The sequence below is a fragment of the Staurois parvus genome, unplaced genomic scaffold (genome assembly GCF_062004578.1).
Source record: "Staurois parvus isolate SC_StPar_1 unplaced genomic scaffold, SC_StPar_1.0 ptg000019l, whole genome shotgun sequence".
Taxonomy (NCBI): domain Eukaryota; kingdom Metazoa; phylum Chordata; class Amphibia; order Anura; family Ranidae; genus Staurois; species Staurois parvus.
The window spans coordinates 6621724-6641294 of NW_028317815.1; the positions used below are offsets into that span (position 1 = coordinate 6621724).

Genomic DNA, 19571 nt, shown 5'->3' on the forward strand with positions numbered 1-19571 from the left:
GCTTGCATATGATGTCTATGTAGTGTACTAACACATTATGCCATTAAAGTGTTGCTTTAGTCCCCTGTGTGAAAATTAAAATCATCAGCTATACAAACTGTAGCTGCTGACTTTTAAAAAACAGCCATTCACCTGTCTAGGAATCCAGGGATGTATTCATACGTTTTCTTCAGCATCCTCAGCATCATAACTGTGGGCAGCCGACTGACTGGTTGAGGCTTCACAGCCAGCTGCCCACTGCACATTTGTAAGCTGAGCTGTGCCATGTGAATGGTCCCGCAGAGGCTGCGGGGAGAGGAGGGTGGGAAATGAACTTCTGCCCCAATCGCCTAGACGATCAGAGCAGAAGTGGGAGCCGGTACCTGTCAAAACCAGGTACTGTACCTGCACCCCCCCTAAAAAAAAATATGACAATGTTGACAGGGAGGGGAGGGGATGAGGAGGAACAGTAGAATGTCTCCTTTTGGGTGAATTTCTGCTTTAACTTGCAAAGGGAGCAGCATTTTGTTTACTAGACATTATTACCACTTTCACCTACAGTACTGGTCTATGTGTGTTTTGAGGAGCATCTGGCAATTTAAAAAGTGAGAAATGTGAAAATGGTGATACTAAAATATGACAATTTAGTGCTACTGTATTCCTCAATGAAATGCTGTGTCTGTAGCAAATTAACTCTAACAGCAGTAATCATATCAGAAGCAAGAACTTGGTTTAGCCCACCAACGTGTCACAATAACATTATTGTGACAAATTATGAAGCTATAATTGAAGAGGACAAAGAGATGTCAAATGTAACTTATTGAAATATGAGGATTTACTCTTAGAGGAAAGAGGTGATAAGGATGATAGGAGAGTTCTACAATTCACACATCCAGTACTGCTGGACAAAGTGATTAGCAAAAAGAGCAAAGACTCCCCACTTTACCACAGTGGGGAAACTATTGAGAGTATTTATACTTGTTAACATCTTACTTAATCAATGAGTAACTTTTCAATTAATTATCAAGGGTTTGAAATGGGTGGTCTGTGCCCATTTTAGCAAATCTTATTCTGCTTTAAATGTTCTTTTGGGACTTGATGGTCCAAAGCCAGCCTGTGTTAATGTTATTTGGTTCTTGAATGTTGGTTGGAAGTCTCCCATATACTTAAAGTGATACTAAAGCTTCAATTTCTTTCATTAAAAATAAAAAACAATGTTAGACTTACCTGCTCTGTGCAATGGTATTGCATAGAGCAGCCGATTCTCCTTTTCTCGGGTCCCCTGTCGTTGCTCCTGGGTCCATCTCTTAAATGAGTGATCTCATAGAAATCTGCTTTCTATGAGGGCACTCATGCGGGCTTGCTCCGTAGACACAGGCAAGGTGGCTTAGCCACCCCCGCTTCCTTGTCACAGAATTTGATTGACAACAGCGGAAGCCAATGGCTCCTACTGCTATCAATCTGTCCACTGAGGAGGGAGATAGCAGAGAGAGCTGCTGCTCTCATGTACATGGCTGGATCAAGATCAGGCTCACGTAAGCATAAGGGGGGCTGGGGAGATCCTCTAACACAGAACATACAATGCATTAGGGTAAAAACATTCAGCCTTTACAAGCACTTTAATCCAGCAGAAATTGTCAAATCATGCCTATGGGTAAATTAAGACGGTCATTCAGATTATTTTATTAATGTAACATTTCAATGCAAAAGTAGGCACTGCAAGATAGATACACACAGAATGCAATGGCAGCATTTATTATTTTTAATGGGCTGCCCTAATGCAATGCTTGTAATTGCAAGTTAGAACATGCATTAATGCAAGTGCATTAATACACTTCAAAAATGTAAATGGACCCTAGAGTCTTCACCTTTGCATGAACTTGGAATGCCCAGTATGAAAATAATGCAATTGCTAGCAAGAGGTTTGGCACCCATCCTCTACATATATCCAAATGTAATGAAAGAATGCGACTGACCTTTAGCTGAAACCTCTGAGCATGCCTGGGAGCTTCAGGGTCCTTGAGGTAAAGTTCTATGGAGAAAAAGCTATGTACATGCACATTAGGAGGTTTATCTTAGCTTTTAGTTTGTTATATGAGGTTCATTTTAATGACAGGTATACTTTATCATGAAACAAAAGCAAACAAATAACACATAAACAATTGCAATAGCTCTCAGAATAAAATCTCTTCCTTTCATAGAACTGACATTTTTGCATCAACCTAACAACAATAATAAAACATCACATTAGTTCCCATTTGATGACTGTTAAAAAGGCCAGATGGTTAGTACTGTATATGTGTTGCCAGAAATCACTGAAGTATTTTGCCAATGCACATCTGTAGCATTGCTGTGAAGTGCCAGCAGAAATAAAATTATGTTTTTCTTTTCGTTCAAAATGTTCACCTGTGCTTGATCATTGGATCAGGCTTCCTAAGTGTAGGAGCCCTGAAAAAGTGCATCCATGAATAACTTTGTGATTTGATTAAACGACTCTGGGGCTTTAATCTCCAGTCAATATACAAATCAATAATGGAGACTAATGCCATTCTTGATTTAAACCTATAGTATATTATTTGTACTTATCACACACATTCCAGATCCCTAAACTGTATATACACTGATCATTAATAACATTATGACCACTGACAGGTAAAGTGAATAACATTGATTACATCGCTACAATGGCATCTGAAAGTGGGCAAGGTATATTAGGCAGCAAGTAAACATGTTGTCCCTGATATTGATGTGTTAAAATCAGAAAAAATGGACAAACGTAAGGATTTGAGAGACTTTGACAAGGAACAAATAGTAATGGCTGGATGACTACGTCAGAGCAACTCCAAAATTGGCGCTCATGTGGAATATTCCCAGTTTGCAATGGTTAGGACCTACCAAAGTGGTCCAAGGAAAGAAAACCAGTGAATTGGTGACAGGGTCATGAATAGCCAAGGCTCACTGTTGCACTTGGGGGAACTGAAGGCTGGTTTGTGATAGTAGAGCTGCTGTAGCTCAGATTGCTGAAAAGTGAATGCTAGTTTCAATAGAAAGGTGTCAGAACACACAGTGCATCACATTTTTTTTAAGTATGTTTAATTGTAGGCAGTGCAAAGGTTCTCTGGCACCCATGGCAAAAATATCAAAGTGAGCCTCTGCCCCAACTAAAGTGCTTGTACAGCATCCTTAAACACATGAACGTCAACAGGCAAAGCATCGTGCTCCCATGTTGTCAAGGGCAAGAGCCTCTTCCCCACAATGCTGGCCTAGTGGCTGTGGGTATCTACAAGTGGGGTGGCTTATCAATAAGGGGGTCCCCAGTTATGTGTCAATAATTAAGGGATACATCATAGTACCCTTCTTATTCACACAAAAAAGTGAAAATTAAGTAGACACACATACAGTTTTTGAGAGTTCTTTAATAAAATAAAACAATAAAAATGCCCAGTGATGTAAATTAATCAACAATCACATCATCCAGAAATGCAGATCTATGTCAATCAAAATGTATACTGCCCATCTACCCACAGAAAGAAAAAAAAGCACTGTCATGTCCAATCCCATTGCTTCACTCATGCCAAATGACAGCTCCCGGTCCCCATCAAAACCCACTAAAGTAAACAAAGGGGCAGAGCCTTCTAGGTGACTTCATTGACCAAATATAGCCACGGTCATATTTGAATAATGTCATTGCCCAATTGTGGCCATTTGGTCATATACACTGCTCCAAAAAATTAAAGGAACACTTTGAAAACATATCAGATCTCAATGGGGAAAATACCATGCTGGATATCTATACTGATATGGACTGGGTAATGTGTTAGGAATGTAAGGATGCCCCATCATTTGTTGGAAATGAAAATTATCAACCAACAGAGGAGTGAATTCAAAATCACCCCGAAAATCAAAGTGAAAAAAGTGATCCAGCAGCCTAGTCCATTTTGCTGAAATTTAATTGCAGCAACTCAAAATGGTAGTCAGTAGTTTGTATGGCCCCTGCGGGCTTGTATGCATGCCTGATGGATGGTGTCCTGGGGTATTTCCTCCCAGATCTGGACCAGGGCATCATTGAGCTCCTGGACAGTCTGAGGTGCAACCTGGAGGTATTGGATGAACCAAAACATGATATCACAGAGGTGTTCTACTGGATTTAGGTCAGGTGAGCATGGGGGCCATTCAATGGTATCAATTCTCCAGGAACTGCCTGCATACTCTTGCCACATGAGGCCAGGCATTGTCATGCACCAGGAGTAACCCAGGATCTACGGCAGCAGCGCAGGGTCTGACAATGGTCCAAGGATTTCATCCCGATACCTAATGGCAGTCAGGGTGTCATTGTCTAGCCTGTAGAGGCCTGTAAATCCCTCCATGAATATGCCTCCCCAGACCATCACTGACCCACCACCAAAATGGGCAGCATAATGCTCTCCATGGCTACTCCAGACTCTTTCATGTCTGTCATATGTGCTCAGGGTGAACCTGCTCTCATCTGTGAAAAGCACAGGTTACCAGTGGCAGACCGGACAATACCGGTGTTGAATGGCAAATGCTCTATAGAGCTCTATAGAGCTCTATAGTGCCGGGCAGGGAGCACAGGGCCCACTAGAGGCTGTCAGGCCCTCAGGCCACCCTCAAGAAGTCTGTTTCTGATTGTTTGGTCAGAGACATTCACATCAGTGGCCTGCTGGAGGTCATTTTGTAGGGCTCTGGCAGTGCTCATCTTGTTCCTCCTTGCACAAATGAGCAGATACCGGTCCTGCTGATTGCTTAAGGACCTTCTATGGCCCTGTCCAGCTCTCTTAGAGTAACTGCCTGTCTCCTGGAATCTCCTCTATGCTCTTGAGATTGTGGTGGGAGACACAGCAAACCTTCTGGCAAAGGCACGTATTGATGTGCCACCCTGGAGGAGTTTGACTGCCTTTGCAACGTCTGTAGGGTCCAGGTATCGCCTAATGCTACCAGTAGTGACACTAACCCTAGCCAAGTGCAAAACTAGTGAAAAACAGTCAGAAAAGATGAGTAGGGAAAAAATGTCAGCTGTAAAACCATTCCTGTTTTGGTTGGGGGTCGTCTCATTGCTGCCCATCTAGTGCACCTGTTGTTAATTTCATTAACACCAAAGCAGCTGAAACTGCTTAACAACCCCCTCTGCTACTTAACTGACCAGATCAATTTTCCAGGAGTTTGATTGACTTAATGCTATACTCTGAGTAAAAAGTGTTCCTTTAATTTTTTTGAGCAGTGCATGATCAGTGATGTCACACTAACTCTGCTCCTATGTTTACATGGCAAGGGATACCCAGCCAGTAGATGAATGGAGCAAGGTGGTGTCACTGGTTGCTAAGCATGTGGTGGATACTGGCACCTGCCACTTTCTTGTATAGGATGAAGATTTCTACTACTACAGTACAATGAATTTGGCTACCAGTGAACAAGTAAAAAGTCAGCTGTCTGGACCAACATCCAAACAGTAACTTGTGTTTGGACTTAACTTTGAGCTTATCCATAGTCATTATGAGCACGGTGAAAGAAGATCCAGGATCCATTAATTTTATAGTAACCGACATTTGTTTTTCCATCTGGAAACTAAGGAAGTTTGTAACTCACTTAAAGTGCAATTTGTTTTGCAATTTGTTCCTTTTACGAAGCCGCACAAATTATGTTACTGGTACAAAACAGTTTTTAATGCGGCACTACCAACCCAACCCAATACAAATTTTAATGGCTCAAACACAGTAAATAAATTGGCCAACAAAATCCAAGAAAAGAAAGAAATAAAGGAATTAAAAAACCATATGAATTATACAAGCAAAGCCAGCTTGCAACATTCTGTATCTGTCTGGATAGTGTGTCCTCCACTGGGTTCCATGGTTATTCCCTATTGCTGTCCATCATTATTGTGTACTATAGTGACATAGCAGTCTGTTGCATGCAGTATCCAGTGGGGGACACAGTATTCAACACATCCAGAAGTGTCAGGTAGAGGACTGCTAGAGCCTCTGGCAGCTTTTTACTGTTGTCTGTTTCCATGTTGCAGGTTTCCTCTTGTGAAAATTAAGCATCAAATGTAGAGCTTCAAGTCCAATTGCCAATGTGAGTTTAAAGGGCTTTCCACTCACTTTTATTCCTCAGCAAACACCCTTACATCAGGTTTCCTTCTTAGCACTTTTAGCATCACACATGCTACAAAGCAAAGTACAGCCTCCTGGCTATCTTGACCTGTCTCCACTGAATCTTACAGCTGATCTAGCACCCTTTTACTGCTGAACCTGCAGTAGCTGCTGCTTTCCACAATGACAGAGTGCTAGCCTGTCACACCCTCATTTTCTGTCTAGTAAAGTGTTGTCCCCAGAATATAAATTGAGAGGAAATCTTTCTAACAGAGACTCAGAAAGCAGTATAACGTGACAGTGGTTCTAGCCTTTCCATCCAAAACTAAAAGAAAGTCTTGGTTATAAGTACACTTTTGAAGGCATAGTGATGTATCCATTTCTAACCTTCCTAATACTGAACTTCGAGATAAGAAAAGAATCTTGATGTGACTATTACAGGAGCTTCCAGTCACTGCTGCTCTCTCCTTGTGCAGGGTGATTGGTCTTGTATCTGCCCCTTCCTCTAGTTTTCTGCAGGCAGTGGGTGTGATTCGATGGGTCCCTCACACAGCTTTGCTCTCCACACAGGCTATATGCAGCACAGTGATTATATCACTTCTACTTTTACAAGGTTATAATTGGGCTTGCAAAGACATTTGATACACACAAATGGATTTATATATTTTGCAGCTATTGAGGAATGTATATAAAAGAACGTTTTTGTGCCTGTAGCACAGCTTTAAATTTTAAAAAGCCACACAAATTGCTCAACTATCCTTAGTTAATTTTGGTAAAAAAAAACCCTCAGTAAGTCAGGCTAAATTCCAATATTGTTGATTCCTTCTACTTTTGGGCCCTCATGTTGAATACTGCCAAAAAAACTCTGATCTAAGCACAACTACACCAATAACTTATCATTTGTTCTTTTTAGGGCTTACTATACACCTGAAATTTGAACACTGACTGAACCCTTTCATTTTCTGTGAATTATTTAGTATTTGCCAAGATATCATGTGTGGACTACGAAAATTTAAAGTGGTGTATAAATAAATAAATCCATCAATGCTCAATTAGAATGATTTTCTGGACAGTGGGGCGCCTTATCGCAAAGGTGCATAAAACTCCAAAAACTCCAACTGTTTGTGACAAAGTGGTGTTCTCCCCTTGTATCCAGGATAGAGAGCACCATACCGTGGTCACAGGGCACTGTTACACTAGCCCCAAGGCCACAGTTACAACTACCAAATCTCACTTCAACACAGGCTTCAGTCACTGGAAGCAAGTGCTTTTCTCTAGGACAACCTCCAAAATCCATAGGCTGGCATCCACTGATTCCCTCTATACATACTGAAGTAATGCCTTGTCCATTACCCAGGTAGCTCATGAGTGTAATCTTCAGCACTAAATTTATGCCTCTCTGAATCAGAGTGGACTCTAGACCTTTCCAACCCTTTCTGCACCAAATGGTTTTGGTGTTCTGTTCTGTGGTGTGTACTCTGGTGAGTCCCTAGTGCAAGGTCAAGAGCATGTAGCACACAGAATTCAGAGGTCAGGAGTAGGTAATGCACAAAGTGCAAGGGTTAGAAGTAGGTAATACACAGAGTGTGGGGGTCAGGAGTATGTACATCTTGGGGATAGGACTATGCACAGAGTTCTGGTGTCATATGTGTATACAGCACAGTGTATAGGGGTCCAGAGTATGCAATCCACAGAGTGGAAAGGTCAGTAATACTTAATACACAGAGCTCAGGGGCAGGAGTACATAACACACAGAGTGCAGAAGTCAGGAGTACATAACACACCAAGTGCAGGGGATGGGGTCCATAATGTATAGGCAAGCCTGCATTACATACAGTTCAGGGGTCAAATTTACCTCTCCCCTTAGTACTCAATTCTCCCAAGTACACATTTCTTCCCCACCCAGTATACATCTCCCCCTCCCTACTGCAGTACACACCTCTCTGCCCCTCGCCAGGACACATCTCTTCCCCCTCCCCAAGTGCATATCTCTCTCCCTCCAACCCCCCAAAACACATTTCTCCCCCCTCCAGTACATTTCTCTCCCTACTCCCTCCCCTAGCACACATATCTTTCCTTCCCCAGTACACATCAAATTTAAAAAATTCTTATGGAATTAGAAGAGGAAGAAACCATTGTAGATTATATAATTGTTGGTGATAAAAGGGACAAAAATGCAAATGTAACACTAAAACAATATTCTCATACATTTAAGAAAATGTTCTCCTTTAAAAATTAATGCTAGTGTGGATCACTTTGTCAGAGACATGCAAAATGATATCGAGACACTCACAGTGAGTGGGTCCAGAAATAATTTGAATACAGTCCAACAAGAGGCATTGAGAAATTTTAAAATGATAAAATTGATACAAAACCATCGGCTAAGGGAGGAAATCTGGTTGTTTTTGATAAGGAAAAGTATATTGATATGTGCAGTAAAATTTTGACTGACAAAGAATGGTGCAGATTATTGCCATCTAGTGAGTTGATGGAGTACAAACAGGAATTTGTAATTGGTGGATCAGGCTTTAGAAAATGGGGAATACTTGAGATTTTCTGAAAATTCCATTTTGGGTAAGACCCATCTTTTATGCCCCCCCCCCAAGCTCACAAAAGTAAGATTCTGAGAGCCAACTGCTTCTGAAATGAAAAGCTGTAGCAGCAATGTGAGCAGGATGATCTATGACCATCTGAGTCCACAGGTTTAGAGGTGATCCTCTTATTTAAAATATATGATATATTTGCTAACAATTCTAGAAGGATGAGGATGACTTGTTGCATGCAAACCTGTACCTCTGGGTGGAACAGTGTTTTGAACATGAAACATTATAATCTATTTTTTATGGCTAACTTTTATGCTCATCAGTTGCATCTCTTGATCCCTATGGAGACAATTGGGACGGTCAGGACCTGATTGTATAGGAAACAAGTATTTCCCACCAATATGGGAACAGCATTTTACGTGCTCGCAGTTTTCATAGATTTACACATAACATTCCAAAAAGACAGTCTATATGTCTTAAATGTAACTGCACCGAAGAAAAAGATTTTGAAAAGGAGGCTAAGAAATTGCAGAGCCACTTACTGGCACCGGGGTATAGTAGAAAATTTAAAACATGCTTAGAGGTGGGCTAAAGAAAATCTGAGATTACTGTTGTTATTTTAAAATAAACAATCTAAAATCTTGTTAAAACACAAATAATTAAACAGTTCAGCAACCAGAGTATTTTCTTATGAATGATTTGGGAAAGACGTTGAACTTTTTATTGAATGATAAACTTGTTTCTAAATTTATTGATTAAACATCTTACCCTATATTTAGAAAGGGCCCCTTGCTATGTAATAGGTTGGTACCTAGTCATTTTTCATTCTCCTCAGTTACTTGTGTAATATTCGTCCACATGGCATATTTAAATGTGGAGAATGTGCCCGCTGCAAGTTTATTTGTACTGAAAAAAATGTTATGTTACTAAATGGGCAATGATATAACCTGAGACATTTTATAAACTGCCAAATTGTTGTCATGATTTATTTGCTCGTGTGTCCCTGTGGATCCTATTACATTGGGAAGAGAGAACATTCCCTCTAAAAAGGATATATGATCATACTTACACTATTGAAAACAGTAATTTGCAAACAACATTTTGTGTTTTAAAATAAATTTAAAGCAGAATGTCTTCTGTTTCTAGCAATGGTTAGAATTCACTAAAATCCACAAGGGAAAGATTTCAATGAAGAGCTCCTACAGAGGAGAACTAAATGGATCTTTGTTTTATTTGTGAATATACCTCCTGGCTAAAATGAACAGTTAATATTTACCTATTTTTTGTAAAGAGGTAATGTATATTTCAAGAGGTTTACTTAGTGTTAGGGAGAAGAAACAACAGTATTGGTACAATAAAGATAACAAATTAGTGGTTAACAGGCTATATTATTTAGGTTTCACAAGGGTTATCGTCAGGGCTGGTGCTAGGCAATACCAGTTACTTGCGCCCCCCCCAAAAAAAAATAAAATAAATAAATACATTTAAAAACAGTAGAAAATAGTAAATCAACAAACCATGAAACTGCAAATTTTCTTTTAATTTGCAAAAATAAGTGCCATAAGATGCCACTGGCCAGCAACGAGTCCAGATCTCAGTCCCTATGGAGTACCTATGGAGCGATCTCAAAACAGCAGTTGGGAAAAGGAACCCTTCCAATCTGAGAGACCTGGAGCAGTTGGAAAAAGAAGATTGGACCAAAATTCCAGTAGAGAGGTGTAATAAACTGATTGATGGTTACAGGAAGCAATTGAATTCAATAATTTTTTTCAAAGGGTTTGCTACCAAATATTAAATTGAGGGTGACAATAATTTTTTCCAGTCTATTTTTGGGGGTTTTGCATGTCAGATTTGGATTTTTGTTTCTCCACTTTTTTGAGTCATACCAATACAAACAAAAGAAATAAACATGAGACTGCCTAAACATTTGTAATTGCAACAATTTTCTGGGTAAAGTGGTGCATTATCTGACAGGGGTGCCAATATTTTTGGCTATAACTGTATATGATGCACAACTGGTCATGTGACAGTAGAAGATGCCATTTGTACCAGGTCATATCAGCCCCACTTCTGATGATAATGCAACCTGGGCATCTCAGAAATTGTGTGAGAAGACACAGGGCAGCCGTGTTGTTCATAATTCATAAGTCAGCCATGACATTTTTTAGGAGGATACAAGAGCCAACTTACTCCACAGCCAGTGACACTCTCCCAGGTGATGACTTAAAAATACCCAGCTTTTCCAGTAAGGCTATAACACCTACAGTACTTAGCCCAGACCCATTATTAGAAAATCTGTAAGTGACTAATTGAATGCCTTACTAGGAGATCTGGATTGAAACACTGTAGTATATCAGGGTTTGCTTATAATCTTAATGTCTGTTAACATTAAACAACTAGAAAGGTTATCCGCACTTCCCACTGAGGGAATTGGGATTAGCCTATTGTGAACTGTAAAACATTTCAGTTCTGTCATGCTATAGACTTCAGGGTAATTAAACCCATTAGGCATATATGGCGTGCCTGAATATGTCGTACACAGAGATAATTGATATTGTAAAAGCCATTTAGGCCTGATCTATACTGATAAATATCCTACTTGACCTGCAATAAACCCCTTCTCCAATTCACACTTTCGAAATCTACACATATTTCACAAATATCACACATGACTAGGATGTCATACAGTATACAGGAGGTGGAATAGATGCCTTCCACCTCCTGGGTGACCTGTCTATCTGACTGATATGTTTAGTATCTCTGTAATGACAATTACATACTGAACAATAATATGTTTGTAAACCTATTATGACATGTGGTATACTTGGAATATTAATACATTTTGAAAACCGTATCTGACAGAGGGACAGCTGAATGATGGTAAAGACTGTCACATCTCATGGGTCACCCCTCAGACCTTCTAACTGGTTAGATCGTTTCTGTCCACACCTTCCTCAGGGATGGGAAAAGAGGGACTGCATCAGCACTCCTGAGCTCTCCTTTTAACCTCAGCCAAGACTTTTGAGAGCCACTGATTCATCTTGCTCATTGACTGGACTTTGCTGAACTCACAGAACCAGAATTTTGTTACGCATTTTCACTTTTAAACCCTTTTTTATTGTTCTGTTGCATTATTGCTTCTTTTTCCTTGTCAACAATGTCTCCAATGCATTAACACAGAGCTTAAAGAATCCCTGTCTCTTTGAAGAGTACTACTTTACTGTAAATCTCTGGAATATTCCTGTCTGTGGTGACAGTGTATATTATAGGCATTTACAATATTCATAAGTAATAATTGTTAGTGTGAAAGTTGATATTCACGATAAAATTATCTGTTAGCAGTAAATTGGGTTGTAAAGGGTTAACTGTGCATGTAACCAAACCCAGAAATAATTGTTCCCAATCTGCTGGCCATTGGTTGCGGTCCTGCGAGCTGGAAAATCTTTGTGCAGGGTAAGGCTGAGAGTGTCATTGTCCTTATCAGTGACAGGGTGGTGTGAGTTTGACCAGCCATTTACCACAAGTTGGTAAAGGAAGCTGGGGTCTGATGCCCTGTCTGCCGCACCACTGTCTAGAAATTTGCAATTTCCTCACCCTCCTCCCATTTGGGAAATACACTGTTTTGATGTATTGACTTCTATTGTTTTCAATCCTCTTCCTTGGATCTCCTTTTTGCTAACACCTGTCTGCCTTATCTATGGTTAACCCAGTATTGGATAGTTTTGGAATGGCAAAGTATTTTAATTAAGATGTGGCAAGGTGTACATAATTACATGTATATTTACTGTATATGTGGACATTAGTATAAAGCACGTACAGTATGTCTATTTATTCAATGACCATTGTATTGTTTTAGATATCATGCTTAACCATGGTACCAATTTGGGCTGCTTTAGTTGACAAGCTTTAAGCACTGTGGATGACATTGAAGTCCTGATAAAGAGTGCAGACATTCTGGATTTCTCATGGTTGAAACAGAAACAATTGAGTACTGTCCCTGATACCTTTTTTATTTGCATTAACATACAATTTTGAGGACACGCTTTCGGGAGTGTCCCCTTCTTCAAGGTCCAAGCAGTACTGTTACAAAGTTTTAGCAGAATGTTACAAGAGATGTGGAGGATGAGAAAAAAAAATGGTTGAAAATTTTTTTTTTAATTTGTTTTCACATTCAGCCTGGCAAGATAGGACTCAGTCAAGGCCCCATCCAGCTTAAGAGTACAGAAGCCCACTGGTAATTTACTGTAACATACATTAACATATAAATGTAACCAATAGGGACCTATGGCCCAGGATGTGAATCCCATGAAAAAACATATTGGACATTCAATGAACATAGGGGAAAGAAGTGAATGTGGGAAGAGGAAGAAGAAGAAGAAGAAAAAGAGAGAAGAGAGAAGAAGGAAGTAATGATTAGATTAATTTACAGTCAGTGTGCAATAGTTACTTCAGTGCCGGACCCCTACTCTCTACTAACTTCGCTACATTTATCCGTAGACTGCAGATATCAGAGCAGAAGGTCCCAGATCTTTTTGAATTTGGATTGTTTATCTTGTAAGCTGATAGCCAGTTTCTCATAAAGCAAAATCCAGGAGAATATATTCTTAGTGGCGGCTATTTGAACAATTTAGTACTTCCATGCCTTGGCAATCAACTTTTTTCCCACCTAAAACATAAAGAATATCAGAGTCAGGGTAGGTCTAGGGATATCTGCAATTGGTTAATTCAGGAGTACCATTCTTCCATTTTTAGGTATGTTAACAGTTATTGGGGAAGTTGGAGAAGATGAGAAAAAATATTTTAGTCCACAACCCTCGTATCTTGGGGCAAGTCCACTATACATGAAGTATGGTGTCTTCCAGTCCACTGCCTCGAAAGCAAATAGGGGAAGCTTTGGGATAGACCTGGAGTGGACTAAATACCACTGGGAAAGGACCTTGTATGTTGCCTCTCCCAGGGTGGTGTTTAGAATGTCTTTATGAATTCTTTCCATCCATTTAGGCTGGATTCACACTTGAGCATAGCAACTATGAATGTTTTTCGTGCATTTTTTTGTGTGCCTGATTTGTGCACATTTTTGCGCATTTTCATACAGTGTTTTCCAGGAATTTTTGAGCTTTGGCAGTTTTTTATTTGCTAATAGGAAAAAATATCATCTTTTTCATCATTTATTGCTATGTTATTTGTGTTTTTCATCTGCCTCCTGGGTGAAATCTCTTCCTTCCTGTTTTTCATTGTTCTTCCTGTTCTTTGCTGTGTTGTGTGATGTATCGTGCTCTGCAAAGATAAGTGATGATGGGATGGCGTGTTTTGTGGCAACAGCCACTGTTACATAATTTTTGCTTTGTGAAAAAGAGAGGAAGAGAAGGGCATGCAGATACTGGATCAACAGTGACCTACATGCTCATGAAGATACATTTTTTGAGTACACCAGGATGTCCATAAAAAGGTTAGTCCAACTTCTTTTGATTTATGATTGTTGTCATTGTTGCTTTCTTATCGTGTCCACTAAACCTCCCTTTTTTCTGACAATTTTGACGAGTTTCTGGGTTTACTTAACAGTCATTTGCAGCGAATGGACACATAGTATACCTCCTGTCGAACAACTAATCATCACACTGAGGTAATTTGTATTATTTTTTAAAAAACGTTTCTTAGAACTGGTACATGAAGAAACAAATATGCTTATTTTTTTATATGCATAAAATAAAAAACAAATACACTTGTCGAAAATAATGTAAAACTTTACTTTGTACAAAAATAAGAAAAATTCTCGAAAGAGATTTTTTTTGTCAACATATACAGTATACATTATATAGAAATAAATGTAATTAAAAAAATAATACCATATAAGGCAAAACAACAGGCTCCACATTCCCAAAACTTGTTATACTTCATCATGAAATAGTACCAGATGGATACAGGAGTATGAATTCCAGTCCTGGTCACACATGGGCAAGCACACAACAAGACGTAGTTCTTCCCCAGAATTTAAATTTATGTTGGACATAATGGCCATGAGATTGAAGTCAGCAAGGTCAGACCACCTCCAAAAATGCAAAGTTCCCAAAAAGGGACAATAAAAAAAGAAATAGAGCTAACAAATTTGAAGTGGTGGTAGGTGTGTGGGGAGTTGGCTGGCTCATTGGGTGACATCACCATATTCATGCATGAGTATAATGTGACCAGGTAGAGGAAGGGGGATTTTGATGAACATTCTGTCAATTAGAAGGATATGGTGTTGGGGGGGGGGGGGGTGGACAGGATGTTGTGTTGGTAAATGATGGTGGGGCATGATGCTGTGTTCGCAGTGGAGGAGGGTTAGGCAGGATATTGTGTTGGCAGATGATAGAGGGCAGAATGGGGTGTTGACAGATGAGCGGGTCTAAAGAATGTGGCGGGGGGGCAATCAATTAACATAGAGGCTAACTGGTGGTGGAGGTTCAGAGGACCTATATGTGATGGTTGGAGGGACAAAAGTTCCAATATATCATATGGTACCTGCCAACATGTCTGCCTGGAGTTCTGATGGTACCTTCTCCATAATGCCCTCCTTGCCGATAAGTGCACATGAGATGTCAGTCAGTGTTCATGCATTCCGACATACTGGCCATTATGCCCAGCATACAGTTAAATTAAGGGTAAGAAGTCCTCTTTCTCATTGCATGTGTGTTTGGTCTTGGAGGTACATGAGGATGAATGGTTGTGGACTCTTCTTCTACCACAGGTGCCCCAGAGGTAGAGCTTGCTGAAGTTGGCATTTGGCTCTGCAGAGGTTCTTGACCTGCTTACTGACTGCTTGCATCTGGATCCAAATCCTCACTTTCAGCAGGATTGTCCCAGCAGCTTTCTGTACTGAAAAAATTAAAAACTTTGTTAGAAGTTGCTATTTTCATTTTTTAAATGACATACATACAAATGATAGCTCTTCAAAGCCACAACTGACCGAAGAAATTCCAAGTCTCTGGTATGGACATAGTCTGCTGGAGCATATGCCGCAGATCCACTCCTAAACTCTCTTAGCTGACATTGGTGTTGAGCGTAGGCATCCCACAGACTCTTCCACTTGCCTATCAGATGCTCCACTGTTGAAAAAAAACATCAATTTATTTCTTTGTAGGTACCTGGCAACCAGACAATTACTGTTTAGTCTACACTACTCCTTTGTGGCTGCAAAATCTATGTTACATAGTCCATGACACCTGCTCAGCTATTTGGGATGTGTTGAAGGATGTTGTTATGAAAAAACCTACAACAGAAGAATGGTTGCAGATCTCTGGCATTTTCTGGCAATACTGCATTTTCCCAAATTGCTTTGGAGCGATTGATGGGAAACACATCAGGATCATAAAGCCAATGGCCAGCTGAAGCCAATACTTTAATTACAAGAAAAATTTTAATTTGCTTTATTGGCAGTGGCTAATGCTAATTATTTCTTTCATTATATTGATAGTGGGTCATATGGCAGCAGCTCTGACTCAAGCATTTTTGGCCATTCTTCATTTGGACAGATGCTGCATAAAAATAGACTTGACCTTTCTGAAAACAGTCCACTCCTGGGCACAACTGACCCTACCTGTCCAGTGTTTTTGTGGGGGATGATGTCTTTGCCCTGGGTGAGCATCTGCTACAGCCCTACTTTGGTCACAATCTAACTTTACAGAAGAAAGTGTTCAATTATTAGTTAACAAGAGCATGTAGAGTTGTTGGATGTGTGTTTGAAATTGTGTCTAACAAGTGGTAGCTTCTGCACGCTTCTTGAACATGCAAAATGCAATCTGTGCTGTTAAAGCTGCATGTGCCCTGCACAACTTTGTCAGACAGCTTGTTGGATTCTTGTTTGAGGACTCATTAATACACAATATGGAAAAAGCTCATTGGATTGAGGTTCCAGGAAGCAGACAATGTACACATATTAGGGATCAATTTTCATCCTACTTTATGTCTCCAATAGGACAGGTTCCATGGCATCTGGGGGCAATTGAATAATTGTACATTTTGACAAACATGTAAAGTGTTACCATGTATCTGTTGGTTAATAAAACAATATATCACAAAACAATAAATCTTCTAAGCTGTATTGAATAATAAAAAATGCTTTATTGATAAGAAGTCTTGTATTTTTAAAAATATATGTATATTTTTGTTTACATCATCCATACAATATCCAGTAATAGGGTTCAGAGAGTGCCCTCATGTATTTGTGACATGCTGACACCTTATTACTTGTGTGTCCCCATGTAGCCTTGTTATCCCTCCTCCTGGCAGCAGCTGCAGGGCACAGAAATAGGAGAGAGATAATGGGTGGGTCTAGTAAGTGATATTTCTTAAACATATAGATAGATAAATAAATAAATAGGTATATAATCTCACTTGGGTCAGTGTGTGCGTGTGTGTGGGCGGGGCTGGGTTTGCATGGGTTTAGCTTTCCTTTATCATCCTTCACAGTGGCATTGAAGTCTGCCAAGTTTGTGAACACTTGGCTGCCAATCTTCACTTCCTCACTCAGGACTTGTAGGATGGATCTTTGAAATCATACAGGCAGGGGTGATGCTTCACCATCCTATTAAAATTCTTAGGATCCAACAGAGACACTACCTCATCCATGTCTGCTAAACAAAATGGAGATCTGTAAATTTCCTGGGAAATATTTTGTCATTTCCATTTTCAGAGTTAACTTTCATTTGAGCAGAAAATCATGGCAAAATACTCGCAAAAGCGGTCAATTTGTGTGTTTTCATTTATTTCTATGGGATTAAAAGCATGCCAAAAATGAGTAAATCTGCCCAATTTGAGTGATAAAAAAGCTCTAGAACTTATTTGTGCTTCATGTGTTTTCCTTCAGAAAACTTGTAGTGGAGATGTGAACCATCTTCATTGAGAATAATTTATTTTTTCTCAAGCGTTTTTGAGCTTCGAGCTTCAAGCTACAAATCTCTCAAATGTGAATGCAGCCTAAGTCTGCCTCCTACACCAGTTGGTGAGATAATTTCACATTTGTTGTCTGAAAGAACTGGTACAGCATCAAGATGCCTCCCCTGGAGGCTGCATAGGTGTTGATATTTCAAGAAAGGTTGGCTAAATACAAATGATTTGTTAGGGCAAACAGTAGACATATATGTTATAAAACTGGGTATATAGCTGTTTGCCTGAATATAATTATATGCTTTCTGGTTAGACAAGATCTAGTAATACATTTTACAATCTGCTAGCAGAATATAGTAATTTATTTTCGAATCTTGTTTATTTTAACAAGTATACTTAAATTCAGGGCATTGCAAATGTAAAATAGTTTACCGTGCTAGAGTAGTAGCATTGCTACATTGAATATTGCTAACAATTATTTATAGTTATTTATATGTTGTCATATAAAGGGCCCCATAACCCTTTTGTCTTGAATTGTTTTATAACTATAACTGTACTGTCTCCCTTCATTTTGTAAAGTGCTGCAAAGACTGTTGGGGCTATAAAAATTCAGTAAGTAATAATAATAATGTGTAATTTTCCTGGACTCACCATTTTAAAGGAATAGAAAAGCCTTTAAATGATTTGATTACTCTTATTGTTCCAGGATATTCTATGTACAAATTGTTGATGAATCACACAAAACATTTTAATAGAATGTGGGTAAAACAAATACAGATGCAAGTGTAACTCTGTAATATACTGTACATGCATTCAGGAACACTATTTTTAATATTTGACCTGTCCTAGGTACATATTAACTGCTTCCCGTCCATTGATTTACCGGTATGTCTCTGTATTAGAAGGGTGACCGATAAATCTTTTTTAGCCCGAGCAATTCTGCACAATGTAAAAGTAACCCTAGCAGCTAGGAAGCCCCTGAATTAATTTTACAGGCAGAGGAAGGGGGTCCCACTCCCTTTAGCGGGCTCTCCAGTGAGATTGGAAAGTCCAGTAAGGATATGATCAGCAGCATCCGGTTCCTGGGACACCGTGAGTGTGACATCAGAAACCTGAAAGTGTCACTTCCGGTTCTGGTCTCATGTAAACAAGCCGTTACCGGGCTTGAGCAAGCAGTTGATCAAACCAATCTTGGTTTGTTCAGATGTTTTGGAGGCCAGAAGAGAGATATGGGGTCTAATAGACCCCAGATCTCTCCATAAAGAGGACCTGTTGTAACCCATACTATCACAAGAGATGGTGTTCATTACTTCTGATAGCAATAGGAGAGATTAAAAAATTAAAGATACAGTGCAAAACAAACGTTTAAATAAAATAAAAAAATAAAAAAAAAATATTAAGGCACCCCCATCCCCCATACTCATGCTCAAATGTGTACGCACACATAGGTCCCACACGCATATGTAAACAGCCACAGTTTGGTATCTGTTTTATTCAGAATAACCGTCTTTTATTTTTTCCTACAAATGTCAAATTTGTGTTTGAAAAACCACTGCAGAAATGACACCCATCATTTTATTCTCTAGGACCTCTGCTTAAAAAAAACAAAAAACTATATATATTGTATGTATATATATTGTTTGGAGTGTTCTAAGTAGTTTTCTAGCAAAAAAAATTATGTTTTCTTACATGTAGGAGAGGAATGTCAGAATTGGCCCGGAATGGAAGCTAGTAGGTAGAACAAATTTGCTCATTTCAAAGCCATTGTGAAATATACACAGTAGGAATTATTTGATAAAGGAGTACAATGTTTCAGGTATCTCAGTGAAGCTGTATTCACTTCAATTATTTGATTACATATAAAGGAAGTTCCTATTTCTTTGCAGTTTGCTTGGTTTAGTAAAAATGTACTTCTTTAGTTGATCAGTCAATATGCTATAAAAGAGATGGGTTTATTTTTTATGCAATAGGTCCAATTTACAATGCTAACGCTTAACAGGGATCATTATTATTATAGTAGACCAGTAAGGAGGGAGTTGCAGTAGTCAAGGCAGGATATAGGCAAAGAGTGAATAAG

General features: G+C 39.3%; 1 pseudogene; it reads left to right on the forward strand.

Moving 5' to 3' along the window:
* The window catches only part of LOC149472874 (uncharacterized), a 53046-nt pseudogene extending 36815 nt beyond the window's left edge, over window positions 1–16231 (forward strand).
* The last annotated feature ends 3340 nt before the right edge of the window (window positions 16232–19571 follow it).